The sequence below is a fragment of the Heliangelus exortis genome, chromosome 3, assembly GCF_036169615.1.
Source record: "Heliangelus exortis chromosome 3, bHelExo1.hap1, whole genome shotgun sequence".
Taxonomy (NCBI): domain Eukaryota; kingdom Metazoa; phylum Chordata; class Aves; order Apodiformes; family Trochilidae; genus Heliangelus; species Heliangelus exortis.
In genome coordinates, this window is record NC_092424.1 from 3,692,757 (window position 1) to 3,720,469 (window position 27,713).

The 27,713-nt window shown below is 46.6% G+C and overlaps 1 long non-coding RNA gene across 1 annotated transcript; it reads right to left on the minus strand.

The window, feature by feature from the left end:
• Window positions 1-1,953: 1,953 nt before the first annotated feature.
• LOC139795484 (uncharacterized) lies at window positions 1,954-20,844 on the minus strand. The gene is made up of 3 exons (XR_011725508.1): window positions 19,880-20,844; window positions 19,297-19,405; window positions 1,954-2,222 (listed from the first exon to the last, which is right to left on the minus strand). It is a non-coding gene; the product is annotated as an uncharacterized lncRNA (long non-coding RNA).
• Between the last annotated feature and the right edge of the window lie 6,869 nt (window positions 20,845-27,713).

A 27,713-nucleotide genomic window follows, 5' to 3' on the forward strand; every position in this document is an offset into this window, starting at 1 on the left:
CCCTCCTGCTGACATGCACAGGATGGCAACAGATCTGGTGGAGGTGCCAGCACTGCAGAGCCCTTGGCCAAAGAGAAAGGAAAGTTCCCTCCATTGCAACTGCAGGAATGAGAAGAAATCAGGATTTGGTCCTTGTTTTCTGCAGCTGATACTACCCCTGGAGTGAGCAACTGGGCTCTGCAGGTTGTGTCCATGCTCAGGGGCAGCTGTGGCAGTTCACTATCCCTTTGATGGATCCCTGTTTAGTGACTGAGGCTCCAGTAATATTTGGTTTTCCTGGACACCATAAGACCCCAGGACACCAGGAGATAGTTCTCTGCCCACAGACTTGACTGAGAAAGTCCCCACCTCTGGCATTTCTTTTGGTGCCAGGCTCCCAGCACCTCTTCAAGAAATGCTGAAGACTTTCTCTGCTGCATTCCCTCCCATTTCCCTGGGCTCTCTGCTCTCCTTTCCCAGAATTTCAAACTCCTTGCTCACACTGTGCTCTGAGCATGCCCTCCACTTCAGGCAATGGACACTTATTTTACCTCCTTGACTGTGAAGAGGCCATACCCCCCTTCATAAAGCTCTTGGAAGAAACATCTAAAGCTTCTCATGCCAGAAGAAAATGTGAAATACAACATCTATTGAGTTAATGCCTGAGAGGCTCATTTCCAGCCCTATTGTAACTGCACAGTGGTAACCTGGACACAGCAGCAGGGTTGTCACCATGAGCTATCACATCCTCAGCAGTTTGCTCTCTGCCCTTGAAGCATAAACCAAGAGCCTCAGCACAGAAAAACTTGGAGGCAGCATGCATGGCTTTACCCGAGAGTCCTGCCCCTTCTCTCCATCGAGGTCAGGCAAAGCAAGATGTGATAAAGTGAATTACTCCTCCAGATTCATCTGCCACGGCCTCCCTGCAGGCTGTGCCAGCACTGCCCTACCTGATGCCACATCACTCGTGTCCAGGGTGAGTCACCAAGCCCTTTGCAGGGACATTTCCACCCGGTCAGCCAGCCACAGCTCAGGCTCTCCTGAGCACAGAATGTTCCTGGGTTCAGAACAACCCTCAGCATGTCACATCACTTCCTCTCTTTGGGAACAAACAGCTCTGGGGGTGGGTGCAAAGTGGGGCACCTGAAGGGTCTTTAGGGGCTCCACACACAGCAGGACTAAGCCCAGCAGCCCTGACTCACAAGTAGGATGGTGCAGGGGGGTTTGCACTCAGGTGGGGTTTTGCTCCTCTCTGGGAGACCCTTTCTCCATCCTAGAGATACCTCAGGTGGCCCTGAGCTGGGTCCTTAGACCCCCCCCAGTCTGCACACCAAAATATAGAGGAGAAATTAAATGGGTGTCAGAGTGTAAACTGAGTGAGAACTCCCTGGGAGAGGAGTGTCAGTGGAAAGTGGAAGTGAGAAATCAGATGTCTTGAGGACATCTGCTCTCACTCACAGGGCAGGGGCTGAGAGTGACAGTGAGGACCCCATGACAACATTTCTGAGGTCTGCAAATGTCAGGCTTTCACAGTTCAGTTTCTTGCAAGCAATCCCATTTGGAGGCACGGGTTGCAAAGTGCTGGGGGAAAGTTGCTGTTGGAAAACAGGATTTCTGAATTTCAGTGAACTTTCAGAGCAGACTTCCTGTTCAAACCAAGCTCACACCTTTCCTCCACTGAAAGCTGCATTAGAATGAAAGCCAGGAGTTGGGAAGTCGTGGTGAAAAAACCCTCAAAAGCAGAATCCCATCCCTCAGCCTCAAAATGACTCACAAAACTACTTTTATTTTCCCTTTCCTTATGGTTTATCTCAACTATTAACATTCTGCTGACCATGTCCCTTCTTTTAAATCTCTGCAGAAACAAAAGAAATATTCTTACTCTTGGTAAATACAGCAGTGCAGGTGCTCCTTGCAGATAAGGTGAAAAAGCAACTTCAAACATTAGTAATGACTTCTGAAGGCCACAGCAGAATTTTTATAAGCTGAGTACCAGAAACAATTCGTGGGATGTATGAGTAAATATTTCATATTTGTCTTTACTTGAGCACAAGAATCCAGGTTCAGAGACAGGTTAAATGAAGGAATTTCTGTATTCTAAGAAAGACAGGACTGAGGTTCTGTTCAGGCCTATCAGATGGGAGCATCAGGTTTGTTCTGAGCTCAAACAGTATCAAAGGTGATGTCTATTTTGGGGCTGGCAGCTGAAAGAACAAGAGGCCTCTGGAGAGACAGTCTCATTTCTGAAATAATATAAAAAATTTTGCTCTCTATCACTCAACAGCTTGACCCAGGCAATTAACTGAGGCTGGGTACAGGTTTGGGGGATGCAGAAGTTTTGTGCAAAGGTGTCTGCTTCAATATCTCTGCTTGAAGGGCAACCAGGAAAAGTTGTCCCATAAATGACCAAAGCACTGGATCCCTGTCTGGTCCCTGAAGATATGTGATCAGGAACTTTAAAACCTAATTGGCCAGGATTAAGTGTTTTACATTTGTGTCAGCCCCACACGTTGACTTTTAGTTTCCAAAATCTTTTATGTGTTGCAGTTGACCTTCTTTTTTGGTATCAAAGACTGCACTCTTTTTTTTTATTAATATATTTTTAAGAGTGATGAGAGACTAATAAAAACATGCAATTTAGCAGTCCATAAACCCCAGATAACTTAGTTTCAGATACCATGCTTTAATAAAACAAGACACACCATGCAGGTATTTATATACTACTACGTTTCTGGGTTGGTTTATGTTAGGTTTTGTGTTCTTAAGCTCTGACAGCTACTTAACACTTAGGAAAAACAAAACATAATTAAAATATTGTAATATGAGTCTCCACTTAAATTAAAAACAACGGCCTGTCCTCATTTTTCACATGGGAAAGAAAAAAAAAGAAGCATTAATCATCCCTCATCCCCTGCATTTCTTAGACAAACAGGTGGCACTTTTCTATAGATTTTCCTCCCCAGACCCAGATGGCTCTGACTTTGGGTTACTTAACGTGTCCCTGTCTGGAAAAAAGCTGTGAAGCAGCCAGCCCCAGTGTTCTCCATGGGGTTCTCCTTCTTCTCTCAAAGGACAGAGCCACCAGCTAGACAGAGAGCTCACTGCTTGGCTGTGACTTGGTGGAAAAGAATCAAGCAGCCACCCCAATAATGTCACTCGACCACACCAGACCAGTGGAAGAAGCCAGGAGAAAACTTTCCTTCTGTAGAAATGAGTGGCAAGCTGCTGAATCACTCCAGCAGGCAGGAGTCAGCATGTCTAGGGGAAGGGAAAGTCAATGTCTCCTGCAGGGAATATTAATAATAAAAAACCAAAGCAAGGACATTCAGGACTCAAAAGGATCTTTTCATTTAGTTAAAAAAAAAAAAAAACAAAAAAAAAAACCCAAAACATTCCAAGCGTGACTCCATGCACAAATTAATATTTCAGGAGCTGTAAACCAATATTCATTTTATATTTATGATACAACATTTTTCATCTACTAAGGTTTCAAAGTATTTTACAGCTGTGGATACTAGGAAAGCATCTCATCTGCTGTGATGATGCAGCCACCCTGTCAGGAGAGCACAGCAGTTGACAGGACTGTCTGGGGCACAAGAGACAATAAACTGTCAGCAGGGAATCTGAGAGAGCTCAGCACTGCTGCTCCTCTTTTTTAAGTCCAGGATGGCTCTACCTATTTGCAGGCTTAGGGAGAAATGGAAAATTTAGGAACAGCAACCACGGATGTATAGAGAGGTTTTAGACAAGTCCTTGTTGAAATCTGACTTGACCCTATGTGGGTAAAAGATGTAATAACTTATGCAAAAGATATTTTATTAGGCTTTCTCCCAGTCAGGTCTCTTAAAACACTGGCAGGATGATGCAGCAGAGACTAGAAAGGTCAGCCAGCAGAAACCAAATTTTGTTACTCAGGGAAAAGCCATGTGAGCCACCACCACTGCAGCAAGCAAACCTCCAGGGTTCCCCTCCCTGCTGGGGCTCATCCCCTCCTCAAAAATTAGAGGGAGAGCCTCCATTTCTTAATCTCTCCATCCCTGGCAGCCTTCCCCTAAGTAGAGGAAAAGGATGCAAAGATAACCCTTTCCTTACTGGGGAAAGTCAGCCTAGATAAACTTCCACCCACTCCATTAGACTGAATTTATGTGAAGAGTTGATTTAATCAGTGAAAACCAGTAATACCCTTCAGAAGACAAAATGCAGAATGCAACTCATTTGCCACCAAACTAAATAATCCTGCATGCATTAATATTCTTGAAATACTGAATTTGTACCAGGAGTAACAGAAGCTGTGATACGGGGTGTGCTTTGCTTTAATCTGATGTAGATTAAAAGTAAAATAATGCACTCTCAGAGATAGCCCCAGCCCAAATCCAATTTTCCTCTCAAAATAGAAGAACAATAAATAAAATAGGCAGGCAGGCAAAACCATTTACATAACTCCAAGCAATTTCAGGTGCTTGGGGTTTTTTTTATGTGTTTAGGTGTGTGTATATATATATATATGTACCTACACATCTACACACACAGAGTTAAACTATGAATTACAGTTACTCAGGGGCAGAGTTTGCTTTTGGTCTCTTTATGAAGATTGAGTGGTCCTAAAATAAACATTAGGAAGCAAGAGAGAAGGGAAAGGAAAACAAAAAGGAAAACAACCTTCAATTTTCATTTGGAAAAAGCTCCTGCTTACTGATAGGGCATCTCAGCTACAAAACTTGTTAGAAAAATAAAAAAGAGGGAAGGAAATGTTACCTGCAGCTTACCTAGAGAAAATGCAATAATAATTTGGTGGGAACATGTCTGTTAATGGGAATTAAGGACTCACTGATAGAGCACATGGCAAAGAGCACAGAATCTCCTATAGCTCCTGGAAACAACAGCAGCAAACATGGGCCACTGTAGGGTTTTTGGCTGAAGAATGGAGTATTTTACGCAACTCTTTCTTGCTGTGTAAGGTGTCTCAGACAGCATTTGCAGCTTCTTGAGAAAGACCTCAGAGGCCTCTAGGCCAGCAAGTCAGGTGCTGGGTGCTAACACTGTTTTCCAGCTTGGGGAAAGGAGGCACCAGAGAAGGATTTGCCCTGGGAAAACCTCTCAGCCAGATGCTGCTGATCCCAGAGTTAGTAACCTGCTTCCCCAAATCCATCCCCCTCCAGTCCAAGCACTTGCTGCCCCCCCTCCTGCCCAAAGAAGCTCCTCATTTTTTAGCTTCTCTCTTTAAACATATACTCAGCACACATTTTTTGAAAATGTGTCCCCCTGTGCCTCTGTGTCTGCACTGGAGTTTTGCTCCTGCCAGCACTTTGCAAACAAATGCTTGCAGAGCACAGTGGAGTGTTTGGTGTGAAAGTATCTAAGAGTCCAAAGGTGAGTTAGAAACACATCAGATGAGCAATCCAAAGGAAGAGATGAATTCAGCAGGGCTTGGCTGGGGCTGTGCAAACAGCAGAGAGGGGTTCCAGCTGTATCAGCTCCCTGCAAGATTGTCTGTTATTTAGTGTTATCACATTGCCCCAGCAAATTTCCAGGGGCTACTTACTCCCCCAAACCTTATTATTTCCAGCTTTATGGGAAAATAGTAACTCTGAAAGGTAATAATTAGCATGCACACTAAAACTTGTATAGATGATGAAAAGGATTGCAAGTGCTCTAGACCATATTTTAGTCCCAGAACCTTTGTAAAGAAGAGGAAAAAGCCTTTTCCAGCTCTGATGCTCTGTTACCTGGGTGCTTGTATTTGTCATGACACACACATTTTCCAGACACTTTCTGGGGGGTGGGTCTGTCAATTCACACATGAAAATCTTTTAAAAGCAAACCCACTGTCACTCTATTATAATAATGTTCCCCACTAGTGAATCTAGGCCAAGGACTCTGGGGACAATGAACACCTTAATATTCTTGGGAAGTCATTTAACATCTGTCTCTTTCCACTTCAACCCCACTGATCACCCCACAGACTTAATTTTTCCAGCCATAAAACAAGCCAACAGGATCTACTTACCTGGTTTGTGGTTAGAAATGTCTGCAGGAAAGGACTTGGAAGTGAAGTAATTAATGAAAATCTTTCTGTCTGCCACAGGGCTCACTGCCTGGGTGAGGACATAGTGTGAAGATCAAGTTGAGCAGCTGAGATAGCTGATAAACTGATTTACACAGACACCCAAGTCATCTGCAGGCATGAGGCTGCTGCTGAGAGGCACTGCAGGTCAAGGGGACATCTGTGGGACATCTGTGCATTGTGGGGAACAAAAGGAGGAGGTGGGGATGCAGTGGTGGGAACAGCACCTCTCTGCAGCACTAGGGTTTGGGAAAAGGATTGATTCAGGGCAAGGACTCCCCCGGGGGGGAAGCAGCCCAGAAGTCAGTGTTGAAGGACAAGTTACAGCTCCAGCAACATGAACAATGCACTCCAGGTCCCCTCATCAAGTTGCAATGCAAGCACCATAGCCCAGCCACCAGCACCTCTCTGCCTGGGGCTGCTCTCAGCTGATGCCTCTTGCAAGGCAGAGATTTCTCCCCCTCCTCTGTCTCCCAGGGTATGGGCAGGGAGCAGCTCCAGGACACCCTTTCAGTGCCACAACTCAGGTAAAAATCAAGAGGTGACACTTCACTCCTGAGTACCTAATTGCCTTTTCCTTCCATGGTGCTTAAATACAAGAGTAAAACATTAGAAAGGAGAGCTCTGGAATATCAGAAAAGATCCTTGCTCTGGTGCCTGGCCAGCACACCAGACTCTTTGCTGTCTCCTCTCCCCATCCAATGTGTCACCCTCTCTTTTAGGGCACAGGACTTCATGCACCCTTATCCTCCACTGCCTGGAGCTGCTCCTGAGCCTGGTCCACAGAGCCACCAACACAGGCAGCAATCCACAGCACTGAAATCTCCTCCTGAAGCACCCACTGCCCCCCACTGAGTGTTTATGTTCTCTTCAGAGGAGGCATCACAGGTAGGGACTGGTCACAGACAGGGCCAGATGGCACCAGATGACTCCTCACAAACACAGAGCCCAGCACAGACTTTGTGGTTATCAGCACAATTAACTACCATGTCCCTTTAGGATGGGGACAGCATGTGGCAGCCCAATTACTACACATGGAACAGGAGGGTCTGGTGCTATAAACCAGCAGCCAATAATGAAACTTAGCCTGGGGGAAGGCAAGGAGGGAGAGACCTTCACTCTTCCTTTTTTTTTTTTTCCCTCTCCCTGTGTTTAATTCCTTTCCCTTTTTCTCCCTCAGGTGCTTTCGTTGTTTGTTTTTATTTTTCAATCATTGCACAATTATTCCACAGTCAAATATTTTCAGTGGTTTGGATTCTTGATGGGTGCAGGCTTCTCCTGCTGCCAAGCAGGCAGAGGAAGGCTGGAGGGCAGAATCTCTGTCCCTTTCAAGCCACTCACCCATGAAGGCAGCTCAGGGTGACCCATAAGTTCTGTGAACACAGCCCCATCTTGGAGCTTAAGGTTTTTGTAAGGCTGCTTGTGGTCAGAGAAACACGTCCTTCCCTATGAATAATCACAGATTTTATTTATAGTGACAAAAAGAGAGGGCCTTTTCTGCAATATTCAGGTTACCCGGGTCAATAGCAGCCAAGTCACAGTGACTCATGCAGTGGAATTAAATATTTTAAACATAGCACAGTTATAGTCTGAGCCTGGTTTGCCTTCAGTCACTGCCTTGATCTCCTTTTCCTCCTTCCCCTTCCCAAACAGGCTACAGAATCCAAAGTATCCCATGGCACACAGAACCTGGTTCTCCTTACCCTGGGTCAGACCTGAGTCAGTGATCAAAGCTGCAGAAAGGGGTGCCCATCCTGCCTTTTGGGAGAGTTTTGCCTCGTGGTCTATAGGAAACAGAGGCAGGGTGTGTAGGATGGGGCACCCAAGTGCCAGAAAACCATCCTTGCAGGGTCAGATGGCTGCTGGTCTCACAGTGAGGTCATTGGAGAGTCCAGACAGCCAAGTGCTTCATGCCAAGTCATTGAGAAAACCAAACAGAAGAGCTGAGGACAGATGTTTAAAGCTGAGGGCAAGGCCCCACTAGGAAACTGCCTGCATGTTTTTACAGTTCATAGACCCAAAGGGAGAGTGATGCTTGCTGAAGGTTTTGACTTGACACAGGATGAAGGACCTTTTGCCCAGGCACAGGTCCCATGTCCCAGGGCAGCTTCAAAGGAGATGTGCTATATCCCCCACTGGGGTACAAGTGGGTGCAAGGACTGCCACTGGAATGAAAGCATCAGAGAAAACATAATTTGAAGGACCTTCTCTACCTGGGACCTGAGAGCTCTTCTGGGCAATTGTCAGAGAGAATTTGAACCTCTGGACAAGAAAACCCCCCTAGAAGCAACTGAAGTGAACTGCAGTGCCTCAGTGTGGCCCCAGTCCTGGGAAGATCCACCCTTGCCTTACCCATCAGAGAAGAACCACTGCCAAATAGCACCTGAAATGACAGAAAAGAAGGAACATGATGGGGACACATTTTTTTTGTGATTACAAATCACCTTCTCTGAAAGCTTCCCTGAGAAGATAAACTCCCTTCATTTTTACCTCATGGGGTTAAGTTTGGCTTTTCACTGAATAAAGGGACCTAAAGGAGGGGACTGAAATGCCTTGCAAGTCAGGGTGAATTTGGAAGAGCTCTGCTGGTGGCCCTGCAACTGCTGGAAGGCAATTCACACTCTGCTTGCCTCCTCACACTGGGGTATTGATTGACCCCTGTGCTGCCAGCACACCCACCATGCTCTGGCAGAAAGTTCAGTGGCCCCAGGAGGAGATGTCTGCTCTGCAATTGGTTTTTAAATCTGCAGTTTAAAAGGCTGCTGGAGACCACACAGCATGCAAGCTGCAGCTGGTTTTCATAGAATCTGCTGAGCTGGAAGGGACCCATCAGGATCATCAAGTCCAACTCCTGTCCCTGTGTAGGGCACCCCCAGGATCACACCAGGTGCCTGAGAGCATCATTCAAACGCTGCTTGAACTCAGGCAGGATTGGTGCTGTGACCTCTTCCCTGGGGAGTTTGTTCCAGTGCTCAACTGCTCTCTGGGTGAAAAACCTTTTCCTGGTACCTAAACCTCTAAACCTCCCCTGATTCAGCTTCCTACCATTTCCCCAAGTCCTGTCATCAGTCACTGGAGTGAAGAAATCAGCACCAGTTCCACCTCTTCCCCTCCTGAGGAAGGCCCAGACTGCAGTGAGGTCACCCCTCAGCCTCTTTTTCTCCAAACCCAACAATCCAAGAAACCTCAGCCACCCCTTGGAAATCATCCCTTCCAAACCCTTCATCATCCTTGTTGCTCTCCTTTGGACGCCCTCCAATAGCTTGATGATTTTTCTGTATTCCAGTGCCCCAAACTACACCCTGGCCATAGCAGTGCAGAGTGGAGTGGGACAATCACCTCCCTTGATGCACCCCAGGTCATGGCAATGTATTTTCAGGGTGTCTTCTCATTTTCACCCCAATAAAAGTGGCCAGAAGAGAACCTGCACTGAGACAAGGACTGAATTGTTTTGATTCAAGTCTTTCCCATTTGGAAGGGACATTACAGGAACAATGGATGTAATAAAGTGATGCTTGTTTACATGACTTTTCCATTAGAGCAGGAAAATTTGTGGGAGGTGTAAACTTTTCGAGGCATCCAATTTGAGCTGCTTAATGAAACATTTTAACTAAAGCATCAGAGTATAAAAGGGTGATTTACCACAGTTTATTGCTTTAGCTGGAGTAGAGGAGAACACTATAACCTCAAGTAAGAGATGAAGCCTGCAGTCTCCTTCTAAACACCACAGCACTTAACAGCACATGTGATCTCCTCTTTATTTACCCAGTTACAAACCCAGACCACAGTCACTATTTCCAGGAGGTCCACAACAGCCCCACTAAGCCTGCTTAGGGAAGGAAAAGCTGCACTCAGCAGTCTCTAGTTACTGGGCTTGGGTCCTTCGAGGGCAGCAGTGGCTGTTGGTGAAGGCATCGTTGCTATGTGTCACGCAGCATCTTTGGCCTGAGCAATGGAACCTCTTTTACCAAAAAACCCATAAATGTTCAGCTAAAAAATGAGGTAATCCCTTCCCTCTCAGCAGAGCCACTTCTCCAGGAGGGAGCTGCAAAAGGACTATTTGTGGGGGTTTTTTGCAACCACAGTGTTGTTTACCTCTGAAAAAGCAACAGCTCCCTACACCTGCCCCAATGTGTCCTAAGGGGTAGGAAAACAAAACTTTGGGATAAGACTTTAGCCATGACCTGTCACTCACCAGCTGGGGATTCATAAAGTGATTTATTGTGCTCTCTTCTGTCCAGACAAACCTGTTTGGCTGCTGAGTAAAGGCAGTTCTCTGCTTTTTTTGGGATGGATGTGATAGCAGAAAACAGCTCTCTCCTACAGTGACAGCGATCATCTCACTGGGCATGACTGCTCTCAGTGTAGGGAAGGACACAAACCAGGAGGAGTCAGAGAATGGTTTGGGTGGGAAGGGACCTTAAAGACCACCCAGGTCCAACCCCCTGCATGGGCAGGGACACCTCCCACCAGCCCAGGTTGCTCCCAGCCCCATCCAGCCTGGGCTGAGACACTTCCAGGGATGGGGCAGTCACAAACTCCCTGGGCAGCCTGTGCCAGGGTCTCACCACCTTCACACTGAAGAACTTCTTCCTAATGTCTGACCTAAATCTCTCCTCTTTCAGCTTAAAACCATTCCCCCTTCTCCTGTCACTTCATGCCCTTGTATAAAGTCCCTCCCCAGCTTTCCTGGAAAGCTGCTGTAAGGTCTCTCCAGAGCCTTCTCCTGGATGAACAACCCCAACTCTCTCAGTCTGTCCTCACAGGAGAGATGCTGCAACCCTCTGATCTTTGTGGCCCTCCTCTGGACTCACTCCAAGAGTCCATGTCCTTCCTGTGCTGGGAGCTCCAGAACAGATTTACAGAATCACAGAATTGTCACAGTTGTTAAAGACCTCTAAGATCACTGCATCCAACTCTCAACCCAGAAAAAAACCCCAAAAAGACACCACCACCATGCCCACTGCAGCATGTCCTGAAGTACCTCATCTACACCCTTTTTTAACACCTCCAGGGATGGGTGACTCCACCACCTCCCTGGACAGCCCATTCCTGTGCCTGACTACTCTTTTAGTAAGAAATTCAATTTAGTAAAGAAATATTTAGTCTAACTGGACACATTACTCCAGGTGGGGTCTCACAAGAGTGGAGTAGAGGGGGAGAATCACCTCTCTTGACCTGCTGGCCACTCTTCTTTTGATGCAGCCCAAGATCTGGTTGGCTTTCTGTGCTGCAATCTCATATTTCTGGCACACCACCAGATGGGAAATCTGTTGAACAAGCCAGGATGCTCTAGAGGAGCCCAGTGCAAATGGAAATGGAGGCTGGAGTTGGGCAGGATGCTCCCCTAATGGTCTGAGTATCAGAAAGCACTGATAGCCACTGTGCTGCCACGTGGAGTCATCAATAGCTCTAAGTTGGTTATTGATCCTTCATATAGCTGCTTCTTGTGTAATTAATTCTCCAGAGAGGATAGGGAAGAAAAATATCTCATGAAATGAAAAGTATCAATAGCTGCAGCTGAGGTTCTGAGGAGTTTTTTTGGATTCAGGATGATGAACAAGCCCTTCAAGCTCCCCCAGCAGAGAAATTAAATCCTACACAAAAAAACCACCTAGGAGTCAGATTGTGGTAAGTGCCACTTGAAATGGAGTTATAAAAAGGAGGAATTAGTACCCCCAGAGCTCAGCCTTTGGACATATCTTTATAAATAAAAAGTTCTCTTGGGCTATACAGGATCCAGCAGCCCACCCTGCTCTCCCAGGAAGGGCAAAGGTGCTCTGCTCTAGCACTATCTCAAGCTTTGGATCCTCTTACAGAAAGTTCTGGGGTCTCTCTCAGTTTCCCACGTCTGTAACACACTTCTACCACTTGCACTTTCATCACCAAGCTGAAAAGTGTGCATCTCTATCTTTAAACCCCCTGCATTTCTTCCACACCAGCAGAGCAGCAGCACTAATAGCTGCCCTTAGCTAACAGGATTTTAAACATCATTATGGGTCAGCAGTGAGTTTGTGAATGACATCCACACATGACACGAGGAAAGGAGCTCACTGTACATGAAATTAAAAAAAAAATAAAAAGAGAAAACAATGCTGGAGGGAAGACAAATACAAGAAATACAAAAAATTATGAGATGACAACAATGTGACCAATGCAGTTCTTAGAAGTTGGAAGGACCCAGTGACCCCACAGTTCTTACATTTGGCATTATAAAATTCTGCCACAGGAAAAGATCTTAAATGCAGTGAGATGTCCTGAGAGTAAATGTATGAATAGCCCTGATGGATGGATAGAGATTGTCACAGTTCACTTCATCTGACAGGACTGGGGCTTGTTCATGGTACAAATTGATTCAGAAAAGAGGATTGCCAGGTGCTGTTACTGTTACATTTGGTTGTAATAACCACACAAGATAAACAGATTTTGGTGCATGGCTGCTCCAAGACAGAAGTGAAGGGAAATCCAGCATATCCATAAAAAACAAGACTCAAAAACTCTCCTAAGCACACTCCCCTTGATAGACAGCTTTGGAGGGTGGGAAGAATCAAGTTAAATCATATCCTGATTTCCTCCTTTTCTCCTCTCCATCCACCCCATCATCACCTCACTTGGGCCTCCTAAAGGATTCACCAAAGGCAAGGGAAGGAGAAGCTGAATCTGTGCTGCATGTGGCTTCCTGATGGTGAATTTAAACACTCTTACAGCTGTTAATTCTTTTCCTGCTCTGTTTAGAGAAGAAATCCTGGTTTTGTTTATCCTGCTGTCACGCAAGTCTAGCAGAACTTTAGGACTCCTAAACACCCCAGCCACTTGTCACAGCTTCACTGCCTGGACACAGAGAACTCTGAGTCTCTGAGGAAGGGGAATTTAAAGAAGTGTCACTGAAGAGATAAAGCAACACAGTCTGCCCATCCCTGGAATACAAAATTTTAAAGAAAGGAAAATAGATAGGATAACACAGAAGTCCAGGTGACACCCTGCATCCTCCCACCCAGAGGACAACACTACAGAGAGGTCACAAAACATTCCCCAAGTCTGCACCTCACTGCTAGGAGACTTTGGTTTGGTTTTGTTTCATGAGTGGCTCTCATTTCTTCTTGGGCACTCCCTGCCAAGGAGAGCAGAGGAGAAGGGAAGCAAGATACAATCTAGGTGTTGGCAAAAGTCACCTTTTGCAATCACAAACCCCCTAAACAACCTCCTTTTCCTTTTGCTTCCTTTTCTCCTCTAAAGCAAACGATCAAACACAATCCACCAGAGAGAGAGGTTCACCATAAAATCTCTTCATCTAATCAGCACACCCAAGGAGATGTTTTTCTTCTTCTAACTACGTGGAGCACAGAAAGTTTTAAGCAGTGCTCCTTCCCAGTGCAAGTGAAGAGGGTGAGAAATCCCTTGGAGCCCCACAGCCCCTTATCTGATGGGCAGCCCCATTCCCTGGTCAGAAAAAAGGAGTTAAAATTGGTTTCAACACTGCCAAGGGCAACTAGTCTGGTACCAGATTATCACACAGCTTCCCATCTCCTCCTCCTCTTCTCCTCCTCCCAGCACTGGTGGGCAGAGGCACGTGTGTGTTCACACACCCAGCCTGATCTCCTTATCTTTGGGGCATATCAGCAGCAGATTTTTGCCAGCTATGCAGGTAGAGGCTGTGAGCTGGGTATCCTTAGCAAGAAAAATATTTAGCTGTAGTGTGGCAAGCTAGAAGGCAGGGGAATTGGAAGGGTATAATGAAGAGAAAGGCAGCAAATGAAAAGATGGAGTGGATAAGTAAAGAAGAAAGAGCCCTCAACAAAAAAAAAAAAAAAAAAAAAAGAAAAGCACAACAAATAGAGGAATGTGAAAGATTGTTTCTATGGCAATGTAAGCAAGACTGCAAAACCACCGTCTGGGAGCAAATGTATTTAAAATGAAACATGAGGTAACTGAGGTAACAGAGCCTGTGTCACTAATGACAGTAATTCAGCAGCACTGAGCCTTCAGCACCCCCTCCCACCCCTTCACCACCCCTTGCAACCTGAGAGCACTGCCCCAGGTTTTGGCATCAGTAGCATCCTGCATCTCAGCAGTCATAGAATCCTAGAACTGGCTGGGTTGGAAGGGACCTCAGAGCTCATCAAGTCCAACCCTTGATCCACTCCCGCTGCAGTTCCCAGCCCATGGCACTGAGTGCCACATCCAGGCTCTTTTGAAATATCTCCAGGGATGGAGAATCCACCCCTTCCCTGGGCAGCCCATTCCAATGTCTGATCACCCTCTCAGTAAAGAAATTCTTTCTAATGTCCAACCTAAACCTCCCCTGGCACAACTTGAGACCGTGCCCTGGCTGGGCAGCACCACTCGGGCCACAGAGCTGTCCCTCCCTGCCAGCTCACTGCCACCCCACACAGGAGGCTCCAGGGAAGGTGTGAATCTAGGGAAGGGACCTGGAAAAGGGATCAGCTGGACCAAGGAGAGAGAAAGAGCTGCTGTATCCCCGCTCAGAAGCCTTTTGGAGCATAGCCTTCAAGAGGAGGCAGGAGACAGGATGGGCTTTGCCTGCACTGAATCAGAGACATCATGGAAAGGCAGGGATGCTCGTGGTGGGGTCTCACAGGTACTGAGGTGGCTGTAGGAACAGACAAGAGAGAGGTCTGGGTTTGGCTTCCAGCAGGTCCTGCACGTGTCATGTAATGGCATCTGCTCCAGCAGTGCCTTCATTGCAGCACTGGTCTGCAGAGACAGGCAAGGGAAACCAATCCCCTCACACATAGATCCTGCCTTGGTGCAGCCATCCTGACTTGAGTGCTCCCTTCCTGCACAGTTTTGGGCAATCTGAAAACCTGAGTATTTTAGACACATGGTGAATCCCCAGCTGAGCTGTGTAATGGTGTTTGCTCCTCTATTTCTCGTGCTGCCTCCCTGTCTCATCCAGAGCTCTGCCTGCTCCCTGCTCCTGGGACTGGGGAGACTTTCTGGAAAGGGGCAGTGATGGAGCAGATAGAGCCAGGCACGTGAGTTAACCCTGTTACAGACATGAGCTGCCTCCCCTCTCCCCAGCTGACCAGTGCCCTGTTGAACCCTCCCCTTACCTTGCCTTAGAGGGGTGACAAGAGCTTGGTAAGCCCTGAAAGCTGTGAGTCTATAGTATACTGTAAAATAAAACGTTACTTTGCATACAAAAAAAAAATTAGAATCATTTTTTATGTCAAATAGACTGAAATAAAAGCTTAAAATAGAGGGGAAATGAACTCGAATAAAGCTACCTGGCTGCTGAGCCTGTCTCTGACCTGCTGCAAGGAAAGCAAGATTATTAAAAGAGAAAAGAGCATTTCCTGCACATGACCTTTCTCAGAAACCCTGCCTGCTCTCTCCTGGAGACATACAAGACCTTTCTTTGCAAACCAGGAGTTGAGTGAGAAACCATCCAGCTGCTTTACCTCCCCATGCCTGGAGGCAGGTGGCCAGCTGCCAGAGCAGCCTTGGCTCTCCCAGCCAAGGAAAGCAGCCCCTCTTCCTCACCCCCAGCAAGTCAGCTGTGTTATACCAACATCAGAAGCAAGAGGCCAAAGATGACAGGTACACTTGTCTAAATTAAATGTTGCTGAGTGGTTCTCAAGTACAAGGCTCACAACAAAGTGTAAGAGGTAAAGTGAAGTGCAAAGATGTTGCTTCAACAAACGTTCTTATCAGTTTTGCTGCTACTTGCCCCTCTTGCAGCTCTGTGGCATTTCAGTTCCCTAAACTCTATTATTCCCTATTTATTTCCATTTTCTGAACAGTAAAAGCTGTAGCCTGTCACCTCGGGCACTGCACTGAGGCTTTGAAGACTTGGGTCTGGCTTGTCACTGTGCATGCAGCCATGGCAATGCCTTTATTGAAAAAAAAAAAAGGGATAATACATCCATGCTGCAACTAAATCCAGGTTATAAGAGCCTCATATGAGGGCTTGTTGAGTGCTGAGGGTTTAGGCTGCTACATGTATTGCCTCTGAAACAAACTCAGCTTTTTTCTTTTCAATATAAAATAGCTTATTTACTCTTAGTGCTTTTATTTGCACTGTGCCACTGCCATTTATCAAAATGCAGTTGGTGTTAGTGATATTTCTCTGCTGTCAACCTGAGCAAAAGAGCAGTGAATGAAGCCTTTCCCTTTAATTAGCCACCTTTATTCCCCCAGAAAGCTTTATCTGGACATGATTTTCATTATATTAACCAAGTGGTGCAGAGCATTCCCATTGCAGCCCCTCTTTCCAAGATGGTAGAAGACACCACTTGGTTGCTTCATCCTGGCTCTTCCCTTTCTGCCAGCTACAGGAGTGTGTCCAGGCCCAGAAATTAATTTCATATGCAAGGAAGTGAGGGTGTGCTAGTGCCTGAAACACTCTCAGGACATGATGCCTGCTTTTCTTTTGCAGTGATCCAGCCTTCACTTCCCCCCTACTCTTCCCTCCCACCTTAAAAGCCAAAGTCACCCTCAGCCTGCTGCTGGGATGGGCTGAAAAACACCTTTCCTGTTTACAGCAAACATCCCAAATCCCCTCTTTCCCTCTCTCCTTCGAGTTCAGGGTTTGGTTTTGGTGGTTTATTTGTGTTTTGCTTGGGTTTCTTTTTGGAGAAGTGGTCCTTGTGGAAGCAGCCTGCCAGACAGCCCTGCTGGCTAAAATCTGCTGTTTATCCACAGAGCAGGAAAGGTTTGTGCTGCCCAAGCTTTCTTATTCTCATCACCTACATGCTGCTGGTTTGCTTTGAAGAAGCACCTCTAGGGGTGAAAGCACACTTCTGTCTGTCTCTAAGCTAAATTCAATCCCTGATCTCTCTGCAGAGACTAACAACAAGGGAGGCATTTGGCATGATTGATGGGAGCCAAATGAATAATTCATGGCAGATCATTTATTTTGATGAATTTTAGCCTCTTTTTCTGTTTGCAAATTGTCTGCAAGTAGCTTAGGAACGTCTCAAATGGATATGAGATTTGAAATTAACTGCTGGATACTTTCTGCAAATAACTCCTAGCCTGTAGATTGCTCGTGAACCATCCAGCAGAAGGATTTGAAATTTCAAATTCTAGCCATGTCAATTACCTTTGATTGCTCTCATGAGCCACAGTCTCATCTATGACACCAGTGTAAAATCAAAGGAACTCCACAGACAGTGCTGGAAAATTACTCCAGGATGACTTTTGTATTCCCAGCCCCAGAACTTGCACAGGAAACTTTTCTGCTCTCTAAGCAGGAAGGTAACATTTTAAAGCTGTTTTTCCTCAGTGACCGGGAGAGGAGAAAGTAAACCAAAATTATTTTATGTTTACATTTATTTTCCATGAATCATAAAATGTTTTTTTTCCAGTAACTCTCCCTACCAGTAAACACCCATATCTTCAACGTGCCTGGCTATCAGTCAGAAACCTGTCATTTCTTACCTGATGCATTCCCAGCAGTTACCATGACATCCCTGCTTCTAAAAATCCATTAAATGACTTGACTAAAGGAATTGCAGGACCAGGTTCACCATTAGGCTGCCTCAGCTCCACACCACCTGAGGTCAGTGGGGTAAAACTCCTGGGCTACAGGAGAGGCAAGGAACTTTAGTTTTAATATTTTAACTACACTCATTTTAGTAAAGCAGACCAACAGAGGGCTTTAGGTGTTGCAGGCTATGTTTGGGAAGCAGAAGAAGGATGTCATGTTGGCCTGGATAAATCTGGACACCTTTTCACTAAGTGAAGGCTTAAGTGACAATTGTCTGAGTCCAGTGGTCCTTGTGCCAAATTCCCACTGGCTTTCCAGGGATCACAGTGTCTATTCCACACAAGGCCATAAATGGCCAAGCAGCTGGTAGGACCTGTCAGAGCCTGTCACACTACTCGAGTGGAACACATCTGAACAAATGCCCCAGCAGTGAAAGGACATATCCAGCCCCAGCCCCACAGCTGTCAGCTAAGTGGGCAGATGAGAGTCTGCCTTAACTTAAAGCTGAATATCTGACTGAAAATCCTCTCTGATCAGGTTCACTGGCTTCAGCAAGACCCCAGCTACTCAAAAGTCCAGATGTCTTATTGCAAACACCAAGACACAACCCATCTGAGCTCTGAGTGACAGCTGGATATTGCTTTTCTCCAAACTCCTCTGGCTGCAAACCACCCACAGCACTGTGAGGGGAACAGGGAACTCTTCAGCAACACGAACGCAGCAGCTGATGCTGCTCCTTCTCCACCTTTCTGCACCTCTGCCCCTCAACTCCCCAGTGTCAGACCTGCTGCCAGCTTCTCAGTGCCTTCTCACTGTTTTTGAGCCAGGCCTGCTGCATCTTACTTGTTTTCTCACTCTTCTTCTCTTCCATCAGAAACCCTGGGATGGAGGAGGGAGCAGGATGACAAACATGAGCAGCCCTCACTGCAACACCAACAGAGGAGGAGGAAGGTGCTGTGCTAGGGTGGGGGGTGGCATTTCCTTGGGGCAGAGAGTAAACTGCACGGTGCTCCCAGCCCACCCCATGTTTGTGTCAGCCTTTTGCTGAAATACTTGTAAGCCTGTCACTGCTGAAGTCTTTTTGGCAGCCAAGTCTTAAATATAGACTCTAATCACAACTGCACATGTTGTACAATCAGCCTAAAAACTGATTAACTTTTATATAAGCTTATGCTCAAGGGGCAACTCAAGATGTGGGAGCTGGCACCAGCTCGGGGGCTGAGTCTGTGTCCCTTTGCCATGCATATCATAAAGCAAGTGTGTAGCATACTTAAAAGAGATTTTTCAATTATATGTAACTGGAAATTAAGAGAAAAACCCATGGAACAGCCTTCATTGATTAGGTGGCCCATCAGGTTGTATTACATATACATATGTATAATCTGGTGGAATGAACTGCTGTGAAAATGCTTCCTTTACTGAAGAGTCTTCACATGGTTTATTATTTATCAGTTTCATTTCATCAGCAGGGTTTTTTTCATTTCATTTTGAGAAAAGTGCAGGAGGAAAAAAAATCACTCCAGCTCATACTGTTTCTGTAGAAGGAAAGAGAGGGTGTGGGAGAAGGAGGTGTTTGTAAATGTACATATCCAAACCCATCACCAAAGCACTCTGTGAGTTCAGCTCAAATACATTACTGTAGATGTCCCTAACACAGCTAATACCTTTCAGAATAGCAGCCATACCTCAAGATATAAGCTCATCTACAGCAGGGTCTTCAGCTGAGATCCAGCCAAAATTACCCCTCTGAAGCTGAAGTCCAGAGAAGTCTACACCTTTGCTTGAAAGATTCAGCACTTACCATGCTGGGAGGCACAGAGTGACTCGATGGCTCTTTGAGCTCCTCTGCTCTTTTAATTGTGCATCCTGAGTCTCTGAGCAACTGGACATTATTTTCCATGCAATCCTCCCTGCAAAAATAATCCCTCTATTGGTCCACAGTCCCTACTGGTCATATTTCATCTCTCATATCCCCAGTGCTTCCCACTGACTCCTGGTGCTCCGAAAGTGAACTATAAAGCAGCTACTGTTTGAACAGCTGCCAGGAAGAGCTCCTACTCACAGGGCTATGGGCTTGCTTTCCCAGGCAGTGGGTGCTTCATCTTTAAAATCAATCTGATGCATTGGCACAAGCCCAGGGAGTGTTAGTCCATCTGCTGCCTCCCTGTCCTGGTTTGTTTGTAGAGCCTTGCCATCAGCTGTTCAAATCCCTCTTTTTCCCTCCAAGGAATTTCCTTTTTTGGCCTCCCCCCCAGCCTTCACCAGCATCCCAATAATCCCCATTTCACTTTATCTTAATCAGCCTCCAGGAAAGCCACAGAAAGAAGCTTGGGAGCACACGGGGCCATCAGCACAGTGAGCACGGTGAGGTGGGAGAAGCTCACCTTTCCACCATGGGGTTTGGCACCATCAGTCTCTGAGCTGAACACCACTTCTCCGTGGGGCTGGAGAACAGGATCCTACATCCCACGCTTTCTTTCCATCTGTTGGAGGTCAAACAGCAGACTGCAAATCCTTCCTGGAAAGAGAAGAGAAGAAGACCTCACCTGCTCTGCCACTGCTTCAGTGCTCATCAGAAGTGCTGATGAGTAAGGAGGTTGGGACTATGGGAGAAACAGAATCATGGAATCATCATGGTTGGAAAGGACCTTCAAGGAAAGGATCTGTCAGTCCTACAGCACCTTTACCACTAAATAATAATGCTGCAATCTGTTCTTGCTGCCCATCTGGGAGGGATGTGATTGCTCCCCCTGGGAAGAAGCTTTCTGCTCCCCATTCTTCTGCAAAGGGTCTTAAGTTGAAGGAAGGATTCAGTGCTAAACCTGCCCCAACAGAGCCTGGAGGGGGATCCCATCCATCATCTCACACCTGCCTCAGCTCGGGGTCTCGGAGCTGAGTTTGGGCCCAGCCGGTACCAACCAGGCCACTGCAGGCCAGGGAGGAGAAAACCCCCCTGAAGGCTCTTGAATTGAGACAAGGACAGGGAGGTTTTCATTCCCCAGTTACAGTAATGGAGGAAAAAAACAGATAGGGAAGAAAAAGAACTAATTTAAGTTACAAGGAGAAAGAGAAAACATGGCCACAGCTTAATACCTTCCCCTCCCACCCTTCCCAGGCCGCTTCACTCCCACCTCCCCTCAGGGCACAGGGGACAGGCAGGGGGTTTCGGGGTCAGTTCCCCACACAGGGTTTCTGCTCCTTTCCTCCTCAGGACTCCTCACACTCTTCCCCTGCTCCAACGCGGGGTCCCTCTCATGGGAGAGTCCTTCAGGAACCCCTCTGCCATGAGTCCCTCCCATGGGGTGCAGTCCCAGAGAGTCCCCGCGTCAGGAACAGTCACCTCCCCTCGTGCAGGGCCCTCCATGGCTGCCCCACCATGGTTCTCCGTAGCTACAGATCCACACTCTCCCCTCTGTGACCCTCCACAGGCTGCAGCTCCATGTCTGCACACCATCATCCTCCACACTGACCCCCCCCAGGGTCCTTCCGAGACTGCTCCTCCATGGCTGCAGGGACACAGCCACCATCTCACCACAGGTTGTGGGGAAACCTCCTCTCGGGCACCTTCTCCACCTCCTTCCTCACCATCCTCAGTGTCTCTGCTCTGCCATTGCTCTCACCTCATCTCCTCCTTTGCAGGTCTTTGCAGTTTCCTTTTCTATGTTCACTGAGGTCTATCTGGCTCCTGTTCAGCCTTGGACAGAGGTGGGGAAAACAAAACTGGAGCTGGGGAAGCTTCCAGCAGCTTCTCACAGGAGCCACCCCTGTGACCTCCCTTCCCTGCTTCCAAAACTCCCCTGCACTGTCCCAAGACATGGAGGAACAGGGCTCTGCACCACACTTCACACTCTGTCTCCACCCTACCCACCTCACCACCTTCTGAAGGCCTCATCTGGAGAGGAAACCCACTAAGATTTAGGGTTGTTCAAGTCTCAGGGGGCTCCAGGAGCAGGACAATCCTCTGCATGGCCCAGTTGCTCCTGCTGGACCCTCCATAATAGTCCTCCGGGAAGAGCAGCAGCCAAATCCTTCTCCCCTCTCAGTGCTGAGTAGAGGTGAAGGTCAGCATGGCCAGGAACTGCCTGGAATTCCACGGGAGAGCCTCTTGAAGATGGCTCCAGTTTCCTTCGAGGGCTTCCCAGGGTGAATTCCCAGGCTTCCCAGGCACATGTCCCCTGGGACAGGAGGAGAGATGGGGGATGCTTTACCACCAAACAATTTTCCCTCTCTTCCCCCTCTGGTGCTCCTGCTCCTGCTGGAGGACAGAATGCCTCAATCCCCATCTTGAAAGCTCCTGATTGCTCCGTCCTTGAACAAAGACTTCAACACCACAGATGGACATCGACCATTGTTGCCAGCAGTGCAGCCTGGAGAAATTAAATGCAAATTGTCCAGCACAGACCCCCATTTCTTCAGCCCTCACAAACACCCTCTCTGCTCCCCATTTGTCCTCTGCCCATCACCTTCTTGTCAGCTCCCACCCAGCTGGGCTGCAGGATTCAGCCTGGGGCTCAGCCCACTCATCTTTTTACAGATCATCTTGTAGGGCTGCAGCTACACACACATCTTGTGCAGCAGGGTGTGTTTCAAAACCTAAAAACATCAAAGATCAGGCAGGGGGTCAAGCAGGCAGCACAGCTAAAACACAGCAGGTTTCCTGCTCATAAGGGGAAGGCATCAGTGCTGCCAAGCCTGCCCATCCACAGCTCCTCCAGTCACTGGGACATCAGTGAACCTGTGCCTCCAAACCTTGATGCCAGACATCCTACTTTGCCTGCCATTGTCCCTTGTAACCAGGAATAAGAGGATAAAACTAAGCCAGTGAAAGTCAGGCTTGAGCTCAAAGGAAAACTTCGGTGACATTAATCTTCCAAGGCAGGAAATAATTCCCAAGGACACTGAGAAAGCTCCATTGTTTGGACTAGCTTAGTCCTGTGACAGGAGAAAACAAGCAGCATGAAAAAATCCACAACTTTTTGATAGTACAGGTGGCACACTGTATAATTTGATGATCTTGGTTTCCCAGTGTATCAGAACACCCACCCTGTGAGGTCCCTAAATACCCAAAGCCCTGAGCTCCACTATGACCAATTGGATTTCCTGCAAACAGTCTGAGCCCCTGGCTGCTCCTGCAGCTCTGCCTCCTTCTTGCAGCTGGATCATGAATATTATTCAGGCAGTTCAGTCTCATGATAACAAAGATGGGTCCTTCAGCTCGCTGCTCAGCTACTTGATGAGTTGCTCCAGCTAGAGAAGACACTGCTTATCTGCTGAGCTGTGGTGGCAAACTTAATACACACTTAGCCTAGCACAAAAGTGAGATTAGAATGTATTTACTTAAATCTTTTTCATTGTGGCTTACACAAATGTGTTTTACCTCAAGTTTGGTCACAGTGCACTTGCCAGCCTGAGCCTCCAGCCCATAGCAGGTTGTGCTTTCAGACCCACAAATCCCAGCTTCAAGCCCAGATGATGATGATGATGATGCCTCAGGCCATGACATTATTCCAACACAGGATACAAGAACTGGAGAGAGCTGACAGCAAGACCAAAGTTTGTGTTTTCTATCAGCCTTATCACCATAAGGCTGTTGTATCCAGTTGTATCCACAACCAGTCCCCCTGTAAAGCATCAGCATTCAGGTCACCAGCTTTGCTATTTGTGAGCAATGAGGCAACTAACTCTCTCTGATTTAGAATAGATGAACCTCCAATTGGCTGATCCATAAAATGAGAAGCTTTATTTTATATGGGCCAAAAATGGGGTTTCCCCCCACATTTAGAAATTCTCATCATCTGCACGATAGCTTCCTCAAACACACACAGATATTTTCTCTCCCAGCACACTGAGGGGAAAACTCCATTTCCATGACTCAATTCCTGGTAGGCAGCATAGAGAGCTGGCTATTCCTCTGCCAAGAGAAAATGATTAAAGTCACAAATCAGCCCAAAACCATATGGCAACAAAATGTTGGGGTTCCCCTCCCTCCCTCAAGGGCAGGGCAGAGCTCTTGCAGATGTTGAGAATCATTTCTTGGCCCACAAAGTGCAGATGAGCCCCTTTGATCCATCCCTTGCTGGGGAAACACCCAGCCCAAGACAGGAGGAGCAGAATGATCAACACCATCGTGTGGCTTCCCCCAGATGGTACATAAAAGAAAACCAGTTGTCAGACAGACAAATGACAGGGCTTAGGATTTTCATGCTGTTGCAGAAGACCCCTGGCAACTGTTGACAGTAGAATCAGAGAGAGAGAAGAGGCCATTTCAGAAGATGTGGGTTGAAAACAAGAGTTGACAATAGCTGAAACATTTAGAGCAGGTGAAGCTGCTCAGTGGCCTGCTATAGGGGCTGGTTTCCCCTAAAGTGCTCTGACACACCCCACTCAGTTCTCAGATCAGCTGAACAGCTCAGAAGCCTGAGAGTTATGGACCCAATTACCACATCTGACTGGGGGAATATTTCACACTCAGTACTGAGCTGCAGCTTTGCTTTTCCCTAACAATCATGACAATATCCAGCCTTTCTGGGACCTGAGGAATGTTAAACAGCAGACAAAAATTGTTTCTGTAATCACTGTGCAAACAGAGGAAGTGCACGAGGGGGTGAAACGCTGCAGATGTTGAGATACAGCACTCAGCAAGGAGAATAAGGAGCCTGACAGAGGAGATCCTGCCCAGCACAGAGGATTAGAACTCGAGCAAAATAAAGTCTCATGACTTACAACAAAAGGAGACCACACTTGGCACATGGAAGGACAAGAGTGGCATGTCCTGTGGGAACCCCAGGCAAGGAGAAGGGCACCACCCACACTGTAACATTTGCCATGCATTCTCCAAGAGCTGCTTTTGGAAGCTCTGGAAATCCACATCTGTCAGCTGCAAGGAATGAGGCTCCTTGTGACATTGCTCACCTGCAGCCATTGGCTCCAAAAAAAAAAGGAAGAAGGGGCTACCACCACAGTGCTCTTTTGTTTTAACCTGTCCTGTTCCGTGCTGCAATTCCCATCCCAGCTGCATCTTGTAAAAACAAAATAAACACAGTTTGAAAGTGCTATAAATAGAGGGAGCAGGGCAGACCTTGCTTTGGACTGAGTTGCACTGGGGATTTCTACTTAGCTGTCTTCCTGTGTGCTTTCCACTTGAACCTTTCCTACTAGTGTTGTAAAAACACCCTGGAACAGACTTGCACCTGGACTTGTGAATGCTTCATTTTAAGATTATCCCAAAAGGATGGACTTCCAAACTTTTTGATTCCCAAACAACAGGGTGATATCATTACACCTGAAAGTAATGAAGCCTTGGTGGCTCATCTTCTTCTCCTTCACTGAACCAGGCTGAAAAGCTCAGTTCTGATTACAGAAAGGAAACTGCATGCAAACCCTGCAACCAGAAAGTTCATTTCACTCCAGCCTGGTCTCCTTCCCTACTTTCTTCCTGCAGAATCTGAACAACTCCCAGCTGATGCTGCTGTAGGGAACCCCCAACAAGGTGCAGGGAGGTTGGTGAGACCCTGCACTGCTTCAGGGAAATCAGCTGCAGCTCCTGCATCCCAGGGCCACACAGAGCAACTGCTGGGGGTGCTGGGTATAAATAAACTCCCAGCACTTCTCAGTCCACGTGTTTGTCTCCCTGCTCCCTTCACAGCCTGCAGGCAGTTTGTGGCAAACTCAATACAGCCAAAGGTGCCCAGGGGAAGAGATGAGCTCCTCTGACAACCAGGCAGGTGGTTAGGGAGGACCCGTCCATTCCTGTGACCCCATCCTGTCACAAACACTTCTCTTTTAACTTCAGGTTTTCTTCCTTCAAGATTTCACACTAGGTTAGCTTTATCCAGAAAAAGAAGAGGCTGAGAAACATCTTCCTGGTCAGACAGAGCTTCAGCAAAACTGTGGGAGTGTCAAATCAACATTAGCTGAAAGAAATAAAGTAATATTTGTTCCATTTGGCAAGCTGCTTTCCATCAAAGTCCCACAGGCAGACTATTTGAAGTTAGAAATTAAGATATATAAGAACAGGGCTGATTCTCAATGTTTAATAAAACCTACATTGCAGGTTCATAGCATCTATGCTCTATGCCATCAGCTATAACATTTTACTCCCTTAGTGATGAATGGAGCTCAATAACACAAAAAAATTGCAGCTTACTGCAAATCTGCATTGCTGGGGAACAGCTCCTGGCTCCTTTGGTGGTTTTTTTGTTACAACCTTCACCACTGCATTAAAGAGCCTTCCCAGTACCTGGTCTGTTGCCCTGCAGAAGTATTTGCATGGCAGAATTAAAAAAACACCTCTCAATCTCTTTTCTGAATATTAGGGTTCGTTTACAGTGGCCAGCTTCACAGTTTAAATAAAAAATCAAATATCTCTGCAAGCTGAGTCAGTAACATCTGAACAGATTTTATTATAACTGGCATTATTATTGGTATTGCCCATGTTGTTTTCCTTGGTGTGATGTTGGTTTATTAACACTGCTAAGAAGCTCTACTTAGAGCATGGACAGAACACAGCTCCTGCCCTGAAGAGCTGAATGCCAAAAAATTTGGCTTTGTGGAAGATGTGTTGCAACTCCCCACAGGTTATTGGGCTTGCTCCAGCATGAACTATATCAGGCTCTGTGATGTGATACACAAGAGGTCTGGCCAGATGATCTGGGAGTCTCTGCTGCTCTGAAGCTTGTGAATCTAAATAAACAAGAGAGGAAGAAGACAGAGGTGAAACTACTTAGCAAACTGCAGAACACTGCCTGAGATCCAAATCAGTAAATTCACAGTGCAGCCACCAAGTCACTGAGCCTCTTTTCGGGGCAGAGAAAACATTTGATGTTCTTCCACCAACATTTACTGTGAGAGGAGGAGTAAAAGAGTGTATGGCAAAATTCATATACCATGTGTGCTTTGAGGGCACAGCAGACAATGCTTGAGGGGGAAAGATAGGAAGAAAAGAGAGATTTCATTTGCTTTAAATTAGTTTTCAATGCCTTAAACCCCCTGACATAACCTTTCCTGAACTTCCTCCACCTCCTGGGTCCTGCAACTTACCCACTGTGGAATACTCTGCTAGATTCTACTGGTTCTCATAAAAACACCTGAGATGTTGCAAGCAAATGTAAAAGTCAGACCTTCAGATATGCTTTTTTCACCTTGCAACTGCAAGCTATTTTCACATTCACCTTTCTTGAAGGTCCCAGGCACCCATCACCTCTTTTCTTTGAATTTGCCAGCATCAGTGGGGCATAGATGTGCAATTACACACAGGTTAGGGAAGACAGAAGCAACAAAGGCTGCACAGCTGCCAGCTGGGAGTTGCAGGAGCAGGTGGAGTTACACCTAGAATGAAAATGCTCCTCTTCTTCCACAGTGCAGCTTTATTTACCTTGATCTCTTTCTTGTTCATCTCATCATCCCTGTTCCCTTTTATGTCTTTGCTATTAAAGTTATTAGGAAAATTATTAATTCAATTGCTTGTAGAAGCTGCCCAAAGATAAATACATTCAGCTTAATAAACCTTGTTAGCAGGAAGGAAAGGGAGAATGCCTAATAAATGTATTAATGATTATAATGCACTTTGAAGATGAAAAGTGCTGTGAGCTCTAAGGGCATCTTTCTGCCCTCTGAAGTCCTGAGGAATCACGTGCAGTGGCTAATTCTGAACATAACCACTACTACAGTGTGGTGAGCAAAAAGATGGATGCACATACCACAGCTACTCCTCAGCCTCCTGGATCTTCATGCAGAGGTTCCCCCACCTCCCAGATACCCCCTGTGTAAAGGCAACACAGCTACACATTCCTCTCCAAACACAGGAGCAAAGGAGTGCCAGGAGGAGCAATTTAATGCAGTTCATCCCTGCTCTGTGGATACACAGCCCAGCTCTACCACCACTACACTTCCCTAGAAAGAAACAGGGGAAAAAAACCAAACCTAGATTGAAACTTCACACTTTTTGGGAGTTAAACACTACCTTACTTACTGCTTTCCCAACTCTTGGTATGCTCAGAGTCCCCCCACAGACAAGAACTGGTGGGACAGACTCCTTGATAACAGATGGAATGCAACAGGCCTGGTGATGCTTTTTGAGAAACAGCATTTTAGGACAGAAATGTGAGCAGAAATACCTTGACAGATGATAACCCCAAGTGATTGCACTCTAAGGGCATGTGGGTCAAAAGAGATTTCCAGCTGGTGAAGTTTCCATGGCTCAGGAACATCAGGAACATC